General features: G+C 48.4%; 1 long non-coding RNA gene across 1 annotated transcript in view; it reads right to left on the bottom strand.

Moving 5' to 3' along the window:
• The window catches only part of LOC120638521, a 36,027-nt gene that overhangs the window by 6,015 nt on the left and 7,816 nt on the right, over positions 1–22,196 (bottom strand). Inside the window, exon 2 of the long non-coding RNA XR_005660214.1 lies at positions 10,638–10,748. This is a non-coding gene — a long non-coding RNA (uncharacterized LOC120638521). The remainder of the gene's footprint in view (positions 1–10,637; positions 10,749–22,196) is intronic.

The raw sequence follows: 22,196 nt of genomic DNA, 5'->3' as shown, positions 1-22,196 counted from the left end.
CAGGATCGAAAGCAAAAACTCCTCTTTTTGGAGCCAAGCAGGGTTTGCAGAAGGAGGAGATTGAAATGTTGCTGATTTCCCCCAGTTTCCACCTCCTCCTTTTTGTCCTCCTGTTTCTATTTCTCCTCCTCCTTCTCCTGCCAGGAGTATCTTTGGCTGGAGGTTAATGGTATGACATCCCCCTGGCAGCTGGCAAGGAGGGTTTCTGACGCCTTTTCTAATTGGGTGAGCAGCTGAAGATTAGAAAGAAAGAGAAAGAGAGTTTTCTTCTTGCAGGTTATTATCCTGCTAACTCCCCAGGTGCCTGAGCAAGGATGCAGTTTGTTTCAGGAGAGAGGGATGCAAGGCCTGGCGGCTGGGTTGGGCCTACGCTGATCCTTGTCCCCCAGGGACCTGACGGTAGAATACAACTAATTCTTTTAGTGGTTCTGGGGCTGATGGAGAGTATGGCGGTAGAAGCAGCAGCATAACCTAGTAGACAGAGCAGGGGCCTGGGTGTCAAAAGGACCTGGGTTCTAATTTTGGCTGCACCACATGCCTGCTGAGTCATCTTGGGCAAGTCACTTCACTTCTCTGTGCCCCAATTACCTCATCCGTAAAATGGGGATTAAGACTGTGAGCTCTTCGTGGGACTGGGATTGCGTCCAACTGATTAGCTTGTATCTACCCTGGCAATTAGTACAGTGCCTGGCACATAGTAAGCTCTTAATACCATAAAAAAGCAGTAGCATCAGGCTTTGGGGAGTCTTCTGTGGAGCACTAGCGGAGAGATGGAATGGCAAAAACCCTGCACTGGGAGACAGTAGGCTTGGGTTCTTGTCCTATCTCTACTCTTAACTCTGAGACCTTGGGCAAGTCACTTCATAGCCTAATGGAAAGAACGCATGGGCCTGGGAGTCAGAAGGTCATGGATTCTTATCCCGGTTCTGCCACTTTCCTGCTGTGTGGCCTTGGGGAGGTCACTTCATTTATCTGTGCCTCAGTTACCTCGTCTGTAAAATGGAGATTAAACCTGTGAGCCCTTTGTGGGGCAGGGACTGTGTCCAACCTGATTTGCTTGTATCCATCCCAGTACTTAGTAAAGTGCTTGATACATAATAAGTGCTTAATAAATACCACAATTATTAATATTATTATTATCAGGGATTAGGAGACCTAGATTCTAAACCTGGCTGCTGTGCTACCTTGGGAAAGTCCCTTAACCTCTCCTTGCCTCAGTTTCCTCATTGCAGAATGGGGCTCAAGTATCTTGTCTCCCTCCTCCTTAGATTGTGAGCCTTGTGTGGAACAGGGGTTGTGTCCGATCTGCTTTTACCTACCCCACCTTGATACTTAGTAAGGACTTAGCAAAAGTAAGGATTTGGCAAATACCACAATTATTATTATTACTTGTCTCTGGGACTTGGTTTTCCTACTTCTGAAAAGAAAAGAGGCAGAAGCAGATATCCTGATGGAGTGCGGGGAGTAGGAAGAGGAGAAGGAAAGAGAGAGGAAGAGGAAGACAGCAAGGAGGGGGCAAGGATGAGGAGGAGGACGAAGAGAGCGAGGAGGGGAAGGAAAAGGAAGAGGAGAAAGAGAAAGAAAAGGAGGGTGAGAACATAGACGTATCAGAGTGTCTGGAAGCCACAGGTCTTAGATCAACTCGCTGTGTCATTATCAAACCTGCCACATCATTTCCACATGGGATAAAGAGAAAATCTGGAACTTTGCCGTTTGTTCTGGGGAGAAAAGATTAAAATTCCCCTTCAAGCCAAAGGGTAAGCGCAGCATTTCAAAGCTGGGCCACTGAAACAGCTTCCATCTGTCACAGGGAGGAAACGGGGTCAGTGGCCACAGTCTGGTGCAGGAGAGATGCCAGGAAGCTTTGGTCTGTGGGAAACTAGAGAGGAGCAGCAGAGTGCTGGAGTGCTGACATCACACACTCCCCTCCTGGGACCGGGTGCGAGAATGGAAGTCACTCTTCAGGCTGGAAAAATTCAGGGCCGGGCACTTGGATCAGAGATGGACACTCTCAAGCTGCTGTCCTCTTATAAATGTGCCAGGACTCCTGACTAGCGTCAACCTGGGTCCAATTCAGCCCTGATTTGCATGACTTTTCTTTTTACAATAACTCTTCCTACTGCATGCAAGAGGCCCTGGATCCTTGTGTGTCAAGTAAAATTAAATTAGTCAGCAAAACCTACTACAGTGAAATTCGGATTCCAGAGCACCACATGGATGAAATTAAGAGCAGACAAACATTAAACCAGGTGAATCTCACCCTTGGGTGGGAGACCCAGGAACTCCATCCAATCAATCAACCATTTAATCCGTGTTATCTATTGAGTGCTTACTGAAGCAGTGAAAGTAAAAGTATTTTCTAATCTGAATCCTGCTACTGGTGGTAGTCTGGGGTTCTAATCCACTTGCCTGCTATGTGACCTTGGGTGAGACACTTCACTTCTCTGTGCTTCGGTTACCTCATTTGTCAAATGGGGATCGAGCCTGTGAGCCCCACTTGGGACGGGGACTGTGTCCAATTCAATTTACTTGTATCCATCCCAGTGCTTAGTACAGTGCCTGGCACATAGTAAGCACCTAACAAATGCCATCGTTATCATCATTAGCAGTAGTAGTCTTTATGAAACTATTACTCTGTGCAGAGCACTGTACTAAGCCCTGGGAAAGAGAACACTGATGGGAATTCAACATAGACCCTATCCCTTGAGGGGCTCGCAACCTATGAATGGTGGTGAGGGAATGTTGTGCGGCGGGAAGGAGAGAGGTGAGCCAGAGGGCGGGTCTAGATCACCTCCACAGGTTCCCGGGGGGGGGGGGGGGGGGTCACCATTTTGGACCCCCCTCCAAGCCCCAGTTCTTCCAGCTCCAAGGAGCAGAGCCAGTCCACATAGATAGGGACACTCCCCCAGCCACCACCAATGGCCAGAAGGGACGCTTCTTTAAATAATCGCCACACCAAACAGCCTTTCCCAACCTTTTTCTATTTACAGGAACCAAGCTCCATTCAGGTTTCCTTCTCCTCCAAGACCCACTGTCCTCAGAGCACTATGCTAAAGACTTGGGAGAGCACAATAGAGCAAGGAGACATAATTCCTGCCCTCAGGGATCCTACAGTCTAGCCCCTGCAACTTCACTCAGAAGGCGGCTCCCACAGCCCCAGCTGGAGAGAGTGGAAACCTCCAGCTCAGAATGTGTGTGTGCGAGGGCCTGGTTCTGGCCTGCTTCATCCTGGATCCTCAGTGCCTCAACATGAGGGCACTGAGAAGGGAGGGGCAGATTTGGGGAAAATATTTTTCCCTCAAATCATTGGCCCAATGTGTGGTGGCTGTGAAAAAGCCAACAGATGCCGGGTCTCATCTGGAAGGATATTGAAAACAAACACAAGACATAGTTTCGTCATGAGATAAAGCTAGGGTTTGCCCAGTGCCGGAATTCCGCTTGTGATTCTGGTAGGCCCGTTTAAAGGAGGGTGTGATAGAGCTGGAGGAGGCTCAGAAACGGGCCACCCAGGTGATCGGGACGACGGAGCAGCTTCTGTATGAAAACAGGACTTCAGCCTGGAAAGATGAAGGTTAAGAGGGGCCCTGGGGGAAATGAACAAAATCGCGAAGGTGGTGGACAGATCAATCATGTTCAAATCCCACATCACCAGGGCAGGGAGTCACCCGTTGAAGTTGGAAGGTAGCACTGTAGCTTCAAAACAAACAAGGGGAGAATTTTTTTTTTCCCAGCAGGTGGTGCGCATATGGAATTCATTGCCACAGGAAATTGTGGAGGCGGACAATATCCAAAGATTCAACAAGGGGTTGGAGAGATTCATGGAAAAGAGGCTTCTAATAGGCTATTTGAGGAAATTCTGGGGAGGTAAGAAGGATCGGGAAAGTTTTAGAAAGATTCATGGGTAATAGATAGGACATCCTAACTGAAAGAATTGAGGTCACGTAGGAAAACCTTCACTCTGTTCTTCCCAGCATGCTTTGGCATCAGGGTCTGAGGCAGAGCACGGGGCTGGCTGGCTCAGGGGGATGTGATCCAGCTTGGCATGGCTGAGGATTTGACAGTCGTGCTGTTGACAACCTGGTCTGAACAGATGGGATGGCGAGGGAGGATTTTGAGGAAGACCCCGATCGGTTGGGTGACCTTGGACTGTGCTCACTTTCCCCATCTCTAAAATGGGGGTGACAATCCTTCTGTTTTACTGGGATTTCTGAGGGAGATGAAGAAAGCACGTTGGAAGAAAATCCCTGGGACCCTCAGGGGAAGAAAGAAATGGAACTAGAGAAAATCTCTGGAACAAGCTGCTGGACACGCTGTAAAGATCACTGACCTCTGGGTCCTCACCCACTGATGCTATGCTTAACTAGATACCCTATGAGACTGACCTGGCCTTTAAGGGGAGTGGCTGACCTCTCTGGCCATCTGTCTGACCTCATCCAAGACCGTCTGGGCTCCCTCATCGGAGGAAAACGGGATGGGGGCGGGCAGAGCATCTCAAAGACCGGGTGGTGTAAGCTTGTTTTGGGCAGGGAATGTGTCGGTGGTATTGTTATATTGTACTCTCCCAAGTGCTTAGTACAGTGCTCTGCACACAGTAAACACTCAATAAATATGATTGATTGAATGAATTTGATGCCCCATATCGGCACCTTTTGAAAGCCAGCTGCCTGCTGGATACCCGGAGGGAGAGTGGGGCCCTTCTGGCTTCAAGCTCTCTCTATCTGTGCCCAATTGTACTTTATCTACTCTAGTGTTTCGTACAGTGCTGGGTGTAGAGTAAGGGCTTAACAAATACCAGTTATGATTGGTATTGTTGTTGTACCCGGGACTCTGGGTAGGGGTGGGAGATAAGAATAGAACAAAGCCATCCTCCTGACTCTGGGACCCAGTCTTCCCTATAGTCTCCATCCTGGAACTTCTTTCAGGCCACTGCTGCCATCACGACAACCCTGAGGGGACAGCACTGAGGTCAACACAATTTTGCAAATCTTAATGTTAAAAAACAGAGTGATGATCTGAGGGAGGACAACCTGCCAGCTTTCAGGTGACCGTGAGGCCCCAATTCCTGCAGCCGGATGGCTGTCAGTGGGTCTGGGAACCAATCAATACCTAATGATAATCATCGCGGTATTTGTTCAGTTCTTACTGTCTGCCAAGCTCTGTACTAAGCACTTGGGTAGGTACAGGATAATCAGATCGGTCACAGTTCCTGTCCCACGGGAGGCTCAGAGTGTGGTTCTTAGGGCTGGAAGGGGTAAAGCCATCAAACGGTAATAATATGGGAAATCAGTGTGGCTTAATGGAAAGACCAAGGGCCTGGGAGTCAGAAGACTTGGGTTCTAATCCCGGCTCTGCCACCTGTCTCCTGTGTGCCCCTGGGCAAATCTCTTCACTTCGCTGTGCCTGTTACTTCATCTGTACAATGGGGATGAAGACTGTGAGCCCCATGTGGAACAGGGACTTTGTTCAACCCAACTACCTTGTACCTACCCCAGGGCTTAATACAGTGCTTGGCATATAGTAAGCGCTGGACAAATATTATTATCATCATCTTCTTTGGCAGGCCTAGCAGATTCTCCCTGGAGAATAATAATAATAATAATAAAGTTTATTATTTATTTGGTATTTCTTAAGCATTTACTATTTGCCAAGCACTGTTCTTAGCACTGGGGTAGATACAAGGTCATCAGGTTGTCCCACGTAGGGCTCACAGCCTATATCCCCATTTTACAGACAAGGGAACTGAGGCCCAGAGAAGTTTAGTGACTTGCCCAAGGTCACACAGCTGACTAGTGGCGTAGCCGGGATTAGAACCTCTGAATCCCAAGCCCAGGCTCTTTCCACTGAGCCACTCTGCTTCTCCAAAATTATGGTATTTGTTAAGCACTTACTATGTGCCGAGCACTGTTCTAAGCGTTGGATTGGATACAAGGTAATCAGGTTGTCCCACGTGGGGCTCATAGTTTTAAACCCCATTTTACAGATGAGGTAACTGAGGCACAGAGAAGTTTAGCAGCTTGCCCAAGGTCACACAGCAGACAAGTGGCAAAGCCGGGATTAGAACCCGTGTCCTCTGACTCCCAAGCCCATGCTCTTTCCACTAAGCCACGAATGGAGAGAGACCACTTAGGATGCTAAGGACAGGGCGGTGCTTTGACGATGTTGACTACAGTCCTGGCTTCTCTTCTTGGGAAATGGGCCACAGCGTCCTAATTCTCCGAGCCTCACCCTGGCCAAACACTCAACTGACATCACCCAATCGAGGAGCGGTACTTCACAATTTTTCCCATTTCCCCTCCCCTTCCTCCAAGACATTAAAAGTAATGACTCAGGAAAGAGCTAGTAGTCATGGCCTGTCATTCCCACAGCTCATTCATTGGTCAGCCAGGGTGAGGGAGCCAACAAGACCAGCAATATGTTGGGTTTTACCCAGAAGAGGGAAGGAAACAAAATGGGCGACAAATCTGCCAGCTGCCAGTCCGTAAAACCAAGGCCTGCCGTCACCTAGAATATAACGCATAGCTCCATCGTCCTCTCAAACCACTGGAGAGTTGAGCCGGTGACCCGCAACGCTCCCGCTCTGTGTCATTCCGGGGCCTCCTTCCCAACCTGCCTTCCTCCATCTCGGCAGGAGAAGAGCGACGGTGGTGGGGAGTGAGGGCAAGGCTGCAGCCGGGGTGCTCACTGTGACTATGACCGGTGGATTCTAGGCCACGAGAAGACTGAGATTCTGCCCTTCTAAGCCATTCAGGACCCACAGCTTTGGTTTCATCTCCTTTTTTGCGCTGAGGTTCCTCATCTCCTACTCCCTTTTGCGTCACCCTGCCTTGTTGCCTTTCTTCATCACCCCTCCCAGCCCCACAGCACTTATGTATATATCTGTAATTTGTTTATATTAATGTCTGTCTCCCCCGCCCCCCAGACTGTAAGCTCATTGTGGGCAGAAAATGTGTCTGTTTATTGTTATACTGCACTCCCCGAATCACTTAGTACAGTGCTCTGCACACAGTAAGCGCTCAATAAATACGATTGGCTGACTCTGTCTAATGCTCGCCTGTGTATTCTTTCCCAGAGTTTGGCACAGTGCCTTGCACATGGTAAATACTTAATAAATACTATTTCTGCTGCTATTACTGTTTTGGGTAGCCCACTTCAGGAAGGATGTGATGTAGCCACAAAAAGTATAGAAATAAGGCAACCAAGATTTTATATTCATGTCTGTCTCCCTCTCTAGATTGTTAGCTCCTTGTGGGCAGGGAATGTGTCTCCCAACTCTGTTGTACTGTACTGTCCCAAGCATTTACAACAGTGCTCTGCACACTGAAAGTCCTCAGTAAATACCATCGATTGATTATTAGCAGAATGGCCCAACTTTCCGATAAGAACAGACTTGAAGAGACTAACACTCTTCATTTTGGAGAGTGATGAAGATGTAGGGGAGCCATGATTCCCCATTACAAAATCATAAGTAGTATGAACGGGGTGAACACAGGATTGCTTGTCACCAAATCTCTCCCTACTAGCCCAAGGGGGCACCGCCTGAAGCTTGACAGTCCCAGGCTCTAAACCAATCAATCAATGGTATTTAGTAAAAGCTTATTAAGTGCGGAACATGGTACCAACCACTTAGGGGAGTACGATACAACAGAGTTAGCAGACACATTCCCTGCCCACAACGAGTTTACAGTCCAAGGAAGCTCTCTGAATGTGATTGATGGTTAGCGTGTAGGATTCCTTACCACAGGAAGTTGTGCAAGCAGGAAATACCTGTAGGTTTAAGAAGGATTTGGATAAAGGACTGGATGTGAGATCCATGATGGGTTATTAGAGGGGAAGGTAGGGATGCTGAAGAGTGCATCCAGAACCACGGGTAAAAATGTCAAGGAGGGCAGCCATCTTCCTCCTCCTTCAACATCCTTAGATACTGATGCTTGTGGTAGAATGCTGGCTGAATGGACCATGGGTGGGACTCCATCAATCGATCAATCAACCAATTGTATTCATTAAGCACTTTCTGTGTGCAGAGCACTGTGCTAACTGTTTGGGAGAGTACAATGCAAAAGCCTTGGTAGACACGTTCCCTGCCCACAGTGAGTTTACAGTATGATATTGCTTAAGGTTCTGAGTACTTTCTTTCAAAGCCCTTTCCAAATGTGATCTTTGTAGACATTTCTTTTCCTCCCCCCGCCCACCTCTCCCCGACTCACTCCTTTTGCTGTACCCACCCTCCCCGCCCCACAGTACTTGTGTAAATGTGTACATATCTATAATTCTTTTTACTTATATTAATGCCTGTTTTACTTGTTCTGATGTGTATATACCTCTAATTCTATTTATTTTTACTGATGCTATTTATGCCTGTTTACTTGTTTTGTTGTCACTCTTCCCCCTTCTAGACTGTGAGCCTGTTGTGGGAAGGAATTGTCTCTCTTAATTGCTAAATTGTACTTTCCAATGCTTAGTAAAGTGCTCTGCACACAATAAGAGCTCAATAAATGCGATTGAATGAATGTATGAATGACTTGATTTACAGACATTCCCTGCCTTACTGAGCCACCATCAGCAGCAGTATTTTCAAGCTGTTGTTGTGGGTAGGGTACAGTGTCAGTCCCTTGGAGACATGCGGAAAAAATATAAGGTGCGATTCTGCCCTGGAAGAGTAGCCAATCTAGTGAGTCTAGCAAGTCCCTGCAATAATAATAATAATAATAATAACTGTGGTATTTGCTAAGTGATTATTATGTGCCAAGCACTGTTTCTAAGCATTGGGAAAGATAGAAGACAAACAGGTCAGGCGCAGTCCCTGTTCCACACAGAGTTTACAATCGAGGTAGGAGGAGGAAGAGGTACCGAATCCCCATTTTACAAATTAGGGAACTAGATACAGAAAATTCAAGTGGCTTGCCCATGGTCACAAAGCAGGCATGATGTAGAAACAGGATTAGACCCTAGGTCCTCTGATTCCGGGGCCTGGGCTCTTAGGCTATGCTGCATCCCTGAAACAAAGAGAAAACAGCGGTGCCTGCTTCAATCCATGTCCCCCTATTAACAGGTAAAGTTGGTGTTGGGGGACTTTTTTCCCCCTTCCTCCTCTGAGGCGCTCCAGATGGGATTCCCAACCAGGCCTCAGGGTACAATAAGAATGAATCAGGGTATTTGTTAATGAATGGGACAATTATTGTGTGAAGCGTTGGGTCAGCTGCAGGATCATTAGGCTGTACACTGCCCCTGTCCTACATGGGACTTACGTTTAGGTAGGAGGGAGAGCAGGTGTCTCGTCACCATTGTACAGATGAGGAAACTGAGGCACAGAAGTTAAGTGGAAAATTAAGTAGACAAATGTGGAGCCCGCCTTGGAACCCAGACTCTCTGACTCCCAGACTCGTGGTCTTTCCACTCGCCAGTCCCATCAGACCCCCGTCTGGGGAGCCCTGCCCTCCCCCATCCCCCCACAAACCACACACACATACACCGCCCACCTGAACTCTTCCCCGGAGAGCGCTAAAAGCCCCACTCCCCACAACCCAGACAGAAGGTTTAAGGGAATGGTCGGTCAGCCCTTGGGCCCAGCCTCTTTTGTGCTGGAGTGGCAGGGTTGGGGGTTGCCTCGCTTGTGGCTTTTTGCAGCTGAAAAAGTCATTTGGAGGCTTTTCTGGAGGTTCGAGTTTCCCTGCCCAAGTGGGCTTCCCGCCTCGCTCGGCTCCGCGGTCCCACCCGCCAGGGAGGTCTCTCCTGGGCTGCAGGGAAGCCTGAGTCCTGGCAGGGCCAGAGAGGAGCAGGCGGGCCAGTGAGCCGGGCTCTGTCTGCTCCACCCCGGTCCCTTCCCCCGCCATCCCTCTCCCTCACAGACTCCCTGGAGTGGTGCCCCCAAACATACTCCCTCTGCTGCGGGGGAGGGGTCAGAGACCCCCAGAATGGGCAAAGTGTCCGGGAAGCCTTTCCCAGGGGGGAAGGAGTGTGGGGGGAAGGGAGCCAGCTGCAGCAGCAGCAGCAGCAGCAGCAGCGGTGGATTCTGGCCACCTGCCCATAGCCAGACCCGGGGGGATGCGCCCACACCTCCCTGCCAGGCTCGGTTCCAGCTCTCCCCCCGGCCTCAGGGCTGCACAGCCTCCCCTACTTCTCCTCTTACAGTCTTTCCCCTCCCCCCCCCGCCCCCGCCCCGACCCCCTCCCAACCCAACTCTTCTACAGAGAAAAAAACACCCAGCTACTACGCACGCTTTCAGGGGCCGGCCCCGACCGTCCCAGCCCCTGACATACGCTTAGAGAAGCAGCTTGGCATAGCGGAGAGAGTAGAGGCCTGGGAGTCTGAAGGTCATGGGTTCTAATCCCAGCTCTGCCACTCGTCTGCTCTGTGACTTTGGGCAAGTCACTTCACTTCTCTGTGCCTCATCTGTAAAATGGGGACGGTGAACCTTATATGGGACAGGGACTGAGACCAACCCGATTTGCTTATATCCATCCCGGTGCTTAGAACAGTAGTGGCACATATTAAGCACTTAACAAATACCATAATTATTATTACCATTATTACCTCCAGTGTTACTTTCCCAGGGCAGGGCCCAGAGAGGCACCAAAGGGTTTGGCCGTTCCCATCCTCCTCCCCTCCTCCTCCTCCTCTGTCAATCCTTAACCACTCACCAGTGATGTTCAGAAAGAGGAAAGTGTTCTGAATGGGGTCGTGAGGCTGCTCCAGCTCCTTGTCATCCAACTCGTCGTCCTTCTCGTCCCAGGGAGTTGAGCCTGTGGAACCTGCCAGGGGACAGACGAACGGATGGATGGATGGATGGGCAGACACGTAGACCCGGGAGATAAGCCTTGCAGGTCAATTTCCTCCCTCAGAGGCCATATTATTTCCCCTCCAAACAGTCAGGCAGTTCAGCTACAGAACTTCCAAGCACAGTTTTGTTCTTCCAATAACCCCACTCCCTCTGCCTATTCTGATTATTTTTCCCTCAGGAGATTTCCTTCCTCTCTAACTCCACATCCAGGAATTCTCCCTCTCCCTTCTGCATTAATCAATCAATCATTGATATTTATTGAGCACTTACTATGTGCCGAGCACTGTACTAAGCACTTGAGAGAGTAGGTTACAGCGTGAAAGCGCAGAGACGTTCCCTACCCATAATGAGATCGTGAGCTCCGTGTGAGAGAGGGACTGTGTCCAACCTGATTTGCTTGTAGCCACCCCAGGGCTTAGTACAATGCCTGGCACATAGTAAGTGCTTAACAAATACCATAATTATTATTATTACTCTCCCGCACACACTTCCACACCTAGATATTTCCATACAGCTCAGAAGGAAATGGAGAGTTATCAATTCTCCCGTTAATTCGATCTGTGCAAGCAACCAAAGACCTACTCTGAGATCTGAATGATCAAGTTTAAGTGCTACATGGAGAATAGGACCGGATGATTGGTTATCACAATAATTGTGGTGTTTATGTTAAGCGCTTACTTTGTGCCAAGCATTGTGCTGACCCTGGAGTAGATATAAGCTAATCAGGTTGGACACAGTCCCCGCCTACATGGGGCTCAAAGTCTTAAGTAGGAGGGAGAATTCCAAGTGCTTAGTGCAGTGCTCTGCACTTAATGAGTGCTCAATAAATACCACTGATTGATTGATGGATTAATCTGGGCCCTCCCCTGAATCGGGGTGGGTGGGGGCTGACTCCACACCTACCTCCCCTGTGCACTGTTCCCTGGACCCTGCCTTCATCCCCCACCTTCAAAGCCTTCCTGAAAGCCACCTCCTCCCAGAAGCCTTCTCTGACTAATTCCCACCTGTCAGGTCCTACCATTCCAGTAGTGCCCTTTCCGTTCCTGTGTATGTTCATCTGCGTGTTATTCGTTTATTTGTTTAACTGTACAATTTGTTTTTATCATCTGTATCTCTTCTAGGTCCATTCTACCTTTTGTAGACTGTAAACTCCTTATGGGCAGGGCTCTGGTCTTCCAATGGTATCGTACTCTTCCAAGTGCTTAATATAGTGCCCTGCACAAAACACAGGCTCGATCAATCGATGGTATTTATTGAGTTCTTACTATGTGCAGAGCACTGTACTAAGCGCTTGGGAGAGTACAATACATCAGAGTGGGTGGACTCATTCCCTGCCCACAACGAGCTTACAGTCTAGACAATGATTGGCTGGAAATTTGTGTCCACCTGTCTCCACCCTTAACATTATCAGTGTCAAGAAGGCTAGATCTCCACATACCTGGTACAGGACCCATTAGGTGCAAATTATGGCTTTGATAATAATAATAATAATGATATTTGTTAAGCGCTTTCTTTGTGTTAGGCACTGTACTAAGTGCTGGGGGGATGCAAGCAAATTGAGTTGGATACAGTCCTTGTCCCCAAGTGGGGCTCACAATCTCAATCCTCATTTTGCAGATGAAGTAACTGAGGCACAGAGAAGTGAAATGTCTTGCCCAAGGTTACACAGCAGATGAGCGGCAGAGCTAGGATTAGAACCTATGTCATTATGACTTCCAGATCCATGCTCTATACACTATGCCATGCTGCTTCTTGTTAAGCACTTACTATGTGCCTAGCACTGTACTAAGCACGGGGGTAAATATAAGATAATCAGGTTCCACATGGGGCCCACAGTCTAAGTCGGAGGAAGAACAGTTCCCCCATTTTACAGATGAGGGAACTGAGGCACAGAGAAGCTAAGTGATTCACCCAAAGGTCAAACAGCAGTTACGTGGCAGAGCCGGGATTAGAACCCAGCTCATCTGGCTTCTGGGCCCGTGCTCAGTGGAAAGAGCACGGGCCCTGGAATCAGGACTCATAAGTTCGAATCCCAGCTCTGCCACTTGTCGGCTGTGTGACTGTGGGCAAGTCACTTAACTTCTCTGTGCCTCAATTCCCTCATCTGTAAAATGGGGATTCAGACTGTGAGCCCCACGTGGGACGACCTGCTTCCCCTATGTCTACCCAGCGCTTAGAACAGTGCTCGGCACATAGTAAGCGCTTAACAAATACCAACATTATTATCTTCCACTAGGCCACCGCTGCTCCTGTTGATGATGATGATGAAGAAGGCAAGAACGTCGAGAAGGTGGGGAAGGGACGTGCTAAAACCTCTTCACCGGGCCTGAGTCACGAGTGAGCTAACCCCCAGGGGTAGGCGAGTCGGAGAACCAGACCCGGCCCAGACAGCGGCCTGTGCCCAGCCTTGACCTCAGCCCTGGCCTCTCCCAGTCACAAGAAGCACTCATGTGACCGCCGGGGCCTAGGGTTCCACGGAAGCTTCCTGAGAACTGACCACATCCCCTCACGTCAGGGCCTCTGGCTAGGCCCTCCAGTCTCCTCGGGTGGAGGAGCACACCCCGAAACAACTTCTGGCTGCCCTGAAAAGCCAAGGGGGAACTCAGTCTCCGTCAGGGGAGCGGGGCCGGGTGGTAATTAAATGGAAGATTTCCACCAATCCTGCTCTAAATGAGGGGCTAATTCCCGCTGTAAAAATCTGTCATCTGCTAGTTAACAGCCGCCTGACCCTCCCTCCTGGGCTGCCTCTCTACTTGCTGGGGCATTTGGGCAGGTACCTGGGGTTGGCGGCTTTTTTCGTTTCCTTCTTTTTTTTTTCTTTTTTTTTTGGAATGTGAATATAAACTTTATGAATGGGGCCTGGTGTCTGTTCACACCGGGGGTGTTAATAGCCTACAGCTGAAATCGGAGGTGGAAGGGGGAAAAAAACGGGAAAAGTAGAGAGGAGAGAAATGGGGTGGGGGGGAGGGCACTGTGTGAGTGTGTTCAATATTGAATTTGCTTTTTTAAAATGTGGAAACTTTTAGAGACAATCCGGGCCCTGTGTTTAAGTCATTAAGACATCTTTAAGTATTTTCTGGTTTGAGTTTGCTCTGCAGTCATCCTGGTTCCTGGAATGTATTTTATTTTTCTTTTAAGTCGGTAAAAGAAAAAAAAGAAAGAAAAACTGCATTTCCAACAGATTTTTTCCTTTAATTTATTTTTTTCCTCTGGGTGGGGAAGGGGGTGGGTTCAGAAGGGAGAGAACAGATACTCTGTGTCTGACTGCCTCTGCAGGAATCCAGTTTGGCTTTTTATGGCCAGTGCACTTGCTGACAAGATTTACATGCTCAAAGTTTTTTTTTTTTATCTGAGGCTTCCACCACCCTCCCCAAGCCACCGGATTGTTATATGTCTTTGGGTAAATACACACCAGCCTCTTGGAGTAGGATTGGGGTGGCGGGAAGGAGGAGAAGGTGAGGAGGTTCGTAGCTGAAGGGAGGAAAGAGGAGAAAGGAAAAGTGGCAGATCCCAAAGGCAGAGGTGTTACTCTTAGTTGACCCACTGTTTTACAAGAGGGAGACCAGTCTTGCAAGTTTGAGGGTTCTGTCTCCCCACCCAAGGCACTTACTTAGGGCTTACTGTGTGCAGAGCACTGTACTGAATGCTTGGGAAAGTATGATACAATAAAGTCAGTAGGCAAAATCCCCGCCCAAAAGGAGTTTACAGGGCAAGACAGACATCAAAATAGATTATGGATAGGGGAAATAGGAGAACAGAAGAATATTTACATAAATACAGTGGGACAGTGAATATTAAAATGCTTAAGGGAATGGCCCATTAACGTCTCAGTTCTTTTTTGGTGGGCTGCAGATGGGGGAGCATCTAGTAGAGCCCAAGAGGGGTGGGGCTGTTTTGGGAGTTGGCTTGCCCAGCTGGGATGATATGTTCTGGACCAGGGCAGTTCAGTCAGGGGTGGCTGTGATGGCCACTGTATTACTCTACTAAGTGCTAGGGAGAGTACAATATAACAGACTTTGTAGACAAGTTTCTGAAAAGCAGCGTGGCCTAGTGAACAGAACACGGGCCTGGGAGTCAAAAGGACACCGGTTCTAATCCCAGCCCCATCAATTGTCTGCTGTATGACCTTGGGCAAGTCACTGCACTTCCCTGCGCCTGTTATCTCAACCATAAAACGGGGATTAAGACCATGAGCCCCATTGAGACAGGGACTGTGCCCAAACCAATCACCTGGTATCTACTCAGGTGCTTTGTACAGTACCTGGTACATAATAAGTGCTTAATAAATACCACAGTTATTATTATCAGTACCCTCTCCTTCCAACCTGATTTCCTTGTATCCACCCCAGAAATTAGTACGGTGCCTGGCACAAAGTAAGCATTTAACAAATTCCATTATTATCATTAGCTCTCTCAGAAAGTACACCTGTTCTTCCTCTGCCTCTAGCTCACAGAACCACTTGTGCTCACGCACCCACAGAAATCTACAAACACCCACTCATGGACCCTCATTTTTAGACATGCACATAGGTGCAAAAACTCTTACAGGCACAAAGATGGCATCATACATACCCACATGCATTCACCACTACACGTCTACACACCTGTCCACATATACCCATATACATACCCACCCTCCCAGGTCCACAAACTACCTTCAGGCATAAATACTGACAAATTTGCTCTCCCCCACTTCAAAGTCTTATTGAAGGCACATCTCCTCCAAGAAGCTTTCTCTAAGTCCTCCTCTCCTCTTCTCCCACTCCCTTCTGAGTCACCCTGACTTGCTCTCTTCATTCACCCTCCCTCCTATCCCCTCAGCACATATGTATATGTCTGTATATCTCTGTAATTTCTTTCTTTATTTATATTAATGTCTGTCTCCCTCTCTAGCCTGTGAGCTTGTTGTGGATAGAGAATGTCTCTGTTGTTATATTGTACTCTCCTTATGCTTAGTACAGTGCTTGGCACACAGTAAGTGCTCAATAAATATGATTGAATTAAATGAATGAACATGAACAGATTCAGTTATTGATCTACTCACAGGTGTGTATACACACACACACACACACACACACACACATTTACCTTTTCTCAGGCACACAAACATTCAATCAGGTATATGCAGCCCCATAGGTACGCATTCACTCAACTACTCGCACACAGATTGCCATGCACCCACCTGTAGGCACACACACTTCCCACATGCACACAAAACCTCATCAGCAGCATGAAGCTCCATGGCCTAGAGGAAGGAGTCCAGTCCTGGGAGTCAGAAAACCATGGTTCTAATCCCGACTCTGTCACTTGCCTGCTGTGTGACCTTGGGCAAGTCACTTAATTTATCTGTGCTTCGTTTCTTCAACTGTAAAATAGAGATTGAATATCTGTCTTCTTCTTAGACACTGAGCATCTTGGGGGACAGGGGCTGTGTCCAACCTGTTAATTTTCTATCTACGACAGTGCTCGGCACATAGTAAGTTCTAAACAAATACAATTATTATTATTATCAGCAAACTGGCGCCAAATAGGGCCATGCCTTTCCCCATCTACCCCAGGCAGGGAAAGGCAACAGAAGGCCCTCGGCTTCCAGCTTCTTTCATATTCGTTGCCATAAAAGGAAAAATTCTCTGTGTATGTTACTTAACGTTTCCCAGGCCCCATTTACTGTGCTCCAAACAAGGCCAGATCCTTCCAGAATGAAGTGGAGAATTTCAAAATTTTGCATTATATTGGGAAAAAAAAACCCAAACCAAAACATCCTTGCTTTTATTTGAACTGTGCTGATAGTTGAGCCAAGGGTTTGTTTTATTCCCAGAGTTATCTGGATAATTGTTTCAACTCTACATTTCACTCTGACCTTGGGTAACTGGCAAAATTAATGAATAGTACAGTGATGAAAATGTTCAGTGTTATCGGACCTTGGGGCTGTGTACTGAATAGCTCTCCGCGGTTGTGGAAGTCAGAACAAGGAAACATGATGTAACAGTAGTATGAGGGATTTAAAATGATGTAACGGCAGTATGAGGGATTTAGATTAGACACACAGAAAAGTGTCCTAACAGTGAGAGGTGAAAGACCCCAGGATGGGAGCGGTATTGGGATATGATTAGAAGATTAGAAAATGTTTGTCTCTGGAAACCTTTCAAAAAAAAAAACAACCCCTTCAAAAAGCCTGGTGACTTTGTCAACAGATGAGGAAAGGACTCCTTCTTGGAGAAGGGGAAAGACTAAGTGACCACTAAAGGACCTTCTTGCCTGACAAATCTAGAAGCTGGCAGGTGAATCTAGCCCACTTCTTTTATCTAACAGGGTATGTTCCACAGTCAGTCAATCAATCGTATTTATTGAGCACTTACTGTGTGCAGAGTACCTTATATAGTGCTTGGAAGCTTTCTATAGTTAAAAAGACACACCCCTGCCTTGGAAGATATTGGAGAGGCACACAGGACCAGATGGAGGCTTTGCTGGGTCTGGGGTTGTGGATGGCTGGTAGTGGTCCCCTAGTCTAGATTTGCCACTCTCCGCTGACCCTCCACTTACCACATTTCCCCACGTTGTGGGTCTCCTGCCCCGATGAGGCCAGGACAATGTTTAGCCCAGAATAAAGGCACCAGCGGTGGGCGGAGGGGGAGCTTTCAGAATAACTGGGGGGACCCTGAAGCAGGGCCCAGGGCCCAGTCCCTTCAACCCAAAAGGAGCCAGGGCAGCTCAGAGGATCCAGGTAATTGGGCACAGATAGCGGCTCCCCTCTTGGGGGGTGTATATTATGGGCAGGAGGCCAATTTCATCCTCTTTCCTACTAATGATAATAGTGGTTGTTAAAAACTTACTCTATGTCAAACGCTGTGTTAGTAACAAATTAAGAGAATCAAACACAGTCCCTTTCCCTCCTGGGGCTCGCAGGTTAAGAGGATAGAAAATAGGCATTTTGATACTCAACTCAGCCCCGCGGCACTTACGTAAATATCCTTATACCCTACTGTTTCCCCTATCTCTATTTTTTTTTAAGTCTGTCTCCCACTCTAGACTGTAAGCTCCCTGTGGGCGGGGATTGTGCCTAACAAATCTGCTGTACTGTATTTTCTAAGTGCTTAGTACAGTGCACTGAACATAGAAAGCGCTCAATATTGATCGTAGGTTTTAATCACCATTTTCAGATCAGGACACCAAGGCCCAGAGAAACTTGGGCTTTGCCCAAGGTCACAGAGCTGGCAAGTGGCAGACCTGGGACTAGAACCCAGCTCTCCTGACTTCTAGTCCTGTGCTCTTTCCACGAGGCCACATTTCTTCTCTTCCACTCTGAACCCAGGGGCTCCAGTTTCCTCCTTTCACAGGCCAATTCCTGATCCCTCCCAACCCCAGGAAGGTGGAACTTGAGAAAACTTCAAGGAGACTCCATCCGGGGTCAAAGACACAGTCGCCCAGCATTCCAGAGGGTGAAATGCCCACACAGGTGTGGATGTAGAGAGTTGAGGAAGGTTGGAAGCAACATGGCCTAGTGGAGAGACCACGGGCCTGGAAGTCAAAGGTCCTGGGTTCTAATCCCAGCTCTGCCAATTGCTTGCTGTGCGACCTTGGGCAAATCACTTAACTTTTCTGTGCCTCAGTTCCCTCAACTGTAAAATGGTGTTACCTAGAACTTAGACTGTGACCCCCTCGTGGGACAGGGCTGTGTCTGAACTGATTAACTTGTACCTTCCCCAGCACTCAGAAAAGTGTTTGGCACATAGCAAATGCTTAACAGATACCAATAAAAGAAGATGGAATGCAACCCTTACTGGTTACAGACCGACCAGATTCTTTTGGTGAAAACTGGGGTACCGCAGCAGCAGTCCTAACTTGCGTGTCTCCTGCTTCCCTCTCGGTGACAGTGGCGGGAGGCCACGGAGAATAAGTGGCCAGAAGTGTTGGACACCAGAGAGCCTAGGGGCTAGAGAGGAGCCCAGGTCACTTAAGCGGAGCTGGATGTCAGTAGGATGATAGGTTCCCTTGGGCCAACCACAATTTTTCTAAAATTGCCTGGGACCCTCTGCCAAAACCTGGACTGTGGCCATGGTAAAGTGACCAGATGTCCAGCTTGGGGATGAGGAGAGGTGGGGTGATGTTGATAACAGCGGCTGCAGCAGCAGAGTTTGCTGTTGCTGTAGTGGAATTGGTCCAAACTAGGAGTTGCTGGCATAGCTGGAAATTCTGTTCTCAATCCCAAGGGTGGAATTGAGCTGCCCATCACCCTGTCCACTGCCCACACTCCCATCTTGTCTGGCCCCCCGTGGCTGCCAGCTCCTACAGAACTGCTGGGATGGCAGATACACGGTATGGGGTTGCAGCGACAGCCTTATCCGGGCAAAAGTACTGGAGTTGAGTGGTTGAGGGAGAGGTATCTCCCCCAACCCTCCTGTCATAATGCCTCCTCAATCTCTGCTCTCCTTTCTTTCCCCCTCCTTCTCTCCTTTATCTTTTTTTCTCTTTTAGTCCAGAGCCTCCTTTTTCCGTGCTCCCCATCTCCGGCCTACCCCTGCCGTTCCTCGAGTGTCCCTCCCAAAGTTTAGTCTGCAGCTATAAGATGGGGAAGGAAAGATTATGGTGAGAAGAGCAGAGAAAGACCTGAAAACCAGTGTGGACCACAGTTTCAGGAAATCTTTTAATGGTGGGGGAGGGATCTTTAATAGTAGTCCCCTTTAAATTGATTTTCCATTTCTTATTCTCTCTTCCCATCCACTGATTCCTCCACCCAGGGACACCAAACTGGGGAGATACCAAGTCCACTCCAGACTCAGCAGGGGCCTGGGGACTGTTTTCCTTCTCTAGACTGTAAGCTAGCTGTGGGCAGGGAACATGCCTGCCAACTCTGTTGTACTCTCCCAAGTGCTTAGTACAGTGCTCTGCACACAGTAAGCACTCATTCAATATGACTGATGGATTGAAGGAGAAATTTAAGCAAAAGGGTGGAGAAGAGTGGGGAGGTATGGGGTGGCCAGATGTGCTACAACTCAGGCTCCCCAAATGAGAGACAATAAAAGACAGACACCCCAAGTGGATCTTAGGGAGGTTAGAGTGAGAGAGAAGTAGGTGAAGGGGTAGTGGGACCATTGCTTGTTGTTTTCCTCGCCTATTCCTCCCCCAGGACCAGACTGGAGAACAAACCAGAAATATTTTCATCTGATGAATGATAATAATGGCAGTTTGTTAAGTCCCTACTATGTGTCAAACATTGTACTAACCCAGGGGATAGATAATCAGATGGGACATAATTCCTGCCCAACATAAGGCTCACAGTCTAGTGGGTAAGGAGAAGAGATATTTAATCTCCATTTTAAAGATGAGGAAATGGAGGTACAGACAAGTTAAGTGACTTGACTAAGATCACAGAGCAGACAAGCAACAGAGCAGGGACTAGAACCCAGGTTCCCTGATTCCCAGGTTCTTGGTCTTTCCACTAAGTTCCGCTGCTTCTCTAATTATGAGCCACCCTCCATCTTCTCTGCAGGCCCTCACCTCGGCCCCGGACCTCTACCCCTAGACTCCATCTCCTTCTCGCCTCCTTCTCCCACTCTTTTGTGGACAGGGAATGTATCTGTTATTTTGTTTTACTGTGCTCTCCCAGTTGCTTAATTCCTTGCTGGGCACTCAGTAAGTGCTGAATAAATACAACTAATTGACTCTTCCCCACTCTCCACTCTCTCGCCCCCACTAACGTCTTGCCACCCAGACATAGATTGTGAGAATTCTTGCCTTCGTGTGGCTAGAATGTTCAGTTGTATTTATTGAGCGTTTACTGTGCGCAGAGCAACCAACTAAGCACTTGGGAGAGGGCAATACAATAGACTCATTCCCTGCAAGCCTGAAGGACTAGGTTTGGGAGCAGTTCTGGTCCCCCCCCCCCCCCAGATTGAGAGCTCTACAAGCCCCCAAACTCAAACTCCTCATGGACCAGGGTACTGGGACTGGGGCCAGAAGGTACAAATGTTGCATTTTACTAACTCCTTTTCCAGCCCAAAGGAGGCCCCCTCACCCCCTTTCCCCCAACTTCCCAGCCTCTGGATTCAGTCAAAGCAAATCTGGTGAAAAAAGGCGAGTCGCTAAGGTATTTGAATTAAAAAAAAAAAAACCCACCAACTCCTGAGAAAGAAAGTATTTGATAGCTAATAATCTCATTTCAATATAATGGGACCTTCTTCTGCAGAGAGCAAGACAGGTTAAGAGATGTAATTATGACTCTGCAAACTCTCCCAAGTGTGGGAGACGGGCTGACAGGTCTGTACCCAGCTGGGCTCTGCCCCGCAATGAAGGGAGGCGGCTTTGTCTGCAGTGCCAGTTAGAGAGACAAGACAACCCCCCCTCCCTCTCTGGCTCCATCGCAATTTAAATGTCACGCTCATCCCCACTCTGGGATCCGTGTCTGAGTCCCACAGGAGAATGCAGGGTAAGGGGATGGGGGTTGGGGGGGGGGGTCTGATCCAGTCCAGAGTCCCCAACCCCAGGGGGTTGGATTCCACCAGGAGGAATTAAAGGGTACAGGCCAGTCCCCTAGTCAGCCAGCCTGGGCAATTTGCCAGGGAGTAGGGCTCGCTGCAGAGCCAGGACGTCCGCGTCATTTATGCTCCAGGGTGGGTATGTTTAACTTGAATGATCCAGGTTTGTTTCCAAGCTACACAGCCCAAATTCCCTGGATTTTGTCCCAGTCTTCCGCTTTGCTCTGTCTCCATAGCCTTGATGAGAGGAATCAATCCAGGAAGTTCGGGAATTTTTCCTTTTGTTTTTTTCCAAAAGCCAAATATTTCAGGGGCCCGGGAAAGCAGCTCTGGGAACAGCCCGTCTGTTCCTCCTTCCTCCCCTTGGCAGAGAGGAAGAAGAGGAAAGGAGGGAACAGAGGGTAGGGCCTGGGGCCCCCATTTCCTGTAGGCTCTCTTGCAGTCAGGAGGACAGAAACCCCAATTCCTCATATTCAAAGCCACAGTTTGAGGACCAGAATGGAAATTGGGGTCAGAATTAGTGGAGGAGTCAGGTCAGACCCAAACTCCTGACAATTGGCTTCGAGGTTCCTTATCAATTCACCACACTTTGTATAGCCACTCTCTTCTCCTGCTGCTTTCCAACCTGCTCTCTTCTTTCTTCTCAAGATAGGTTACCTATCTGTACCTTTCTGTCAACTCCATCTCTTTGCTCACTCTGGTCTTCCAATTTGGAACTCCCTCCCTCTCCCCAAATATGACAGACCACAGCCTTCCCCATACTCAAAGCCCCCCAGAAAGCTCACGTCCCCCAACTTAATAATAATAATTATTATTATGGTATTTGTTAAGTGCTTAACTATGTGCCAGGCACTGTACAAGTGCTGGGATGGATACAAGCAGATTGTGTTGGACACAGTCCCTGTCCCACGTGGGGCTCACAGTCTCAGTCCCCATTTTACAGA

Source organism: Ornithorhynchus anatinus, chromosome 7 (assembly GCF_004115215.2).
Source record: "Ornithorhynchus anatinus isolate Pmale09 chromosome 7, mOrnAna1.pri.v4, whole genome shotgun sequence".
NCBI lineage: Eukaryota > Metazoa > Chordata > Mammalia > Monotremata > Ornithorhynchidae > Ornithorhynchus > Ornithorhynchus anatinus.
Note: the sequence above shows the minus strand (reverse complement) of the source record. Positions and strands in the feature narration are given on the sequence as shown.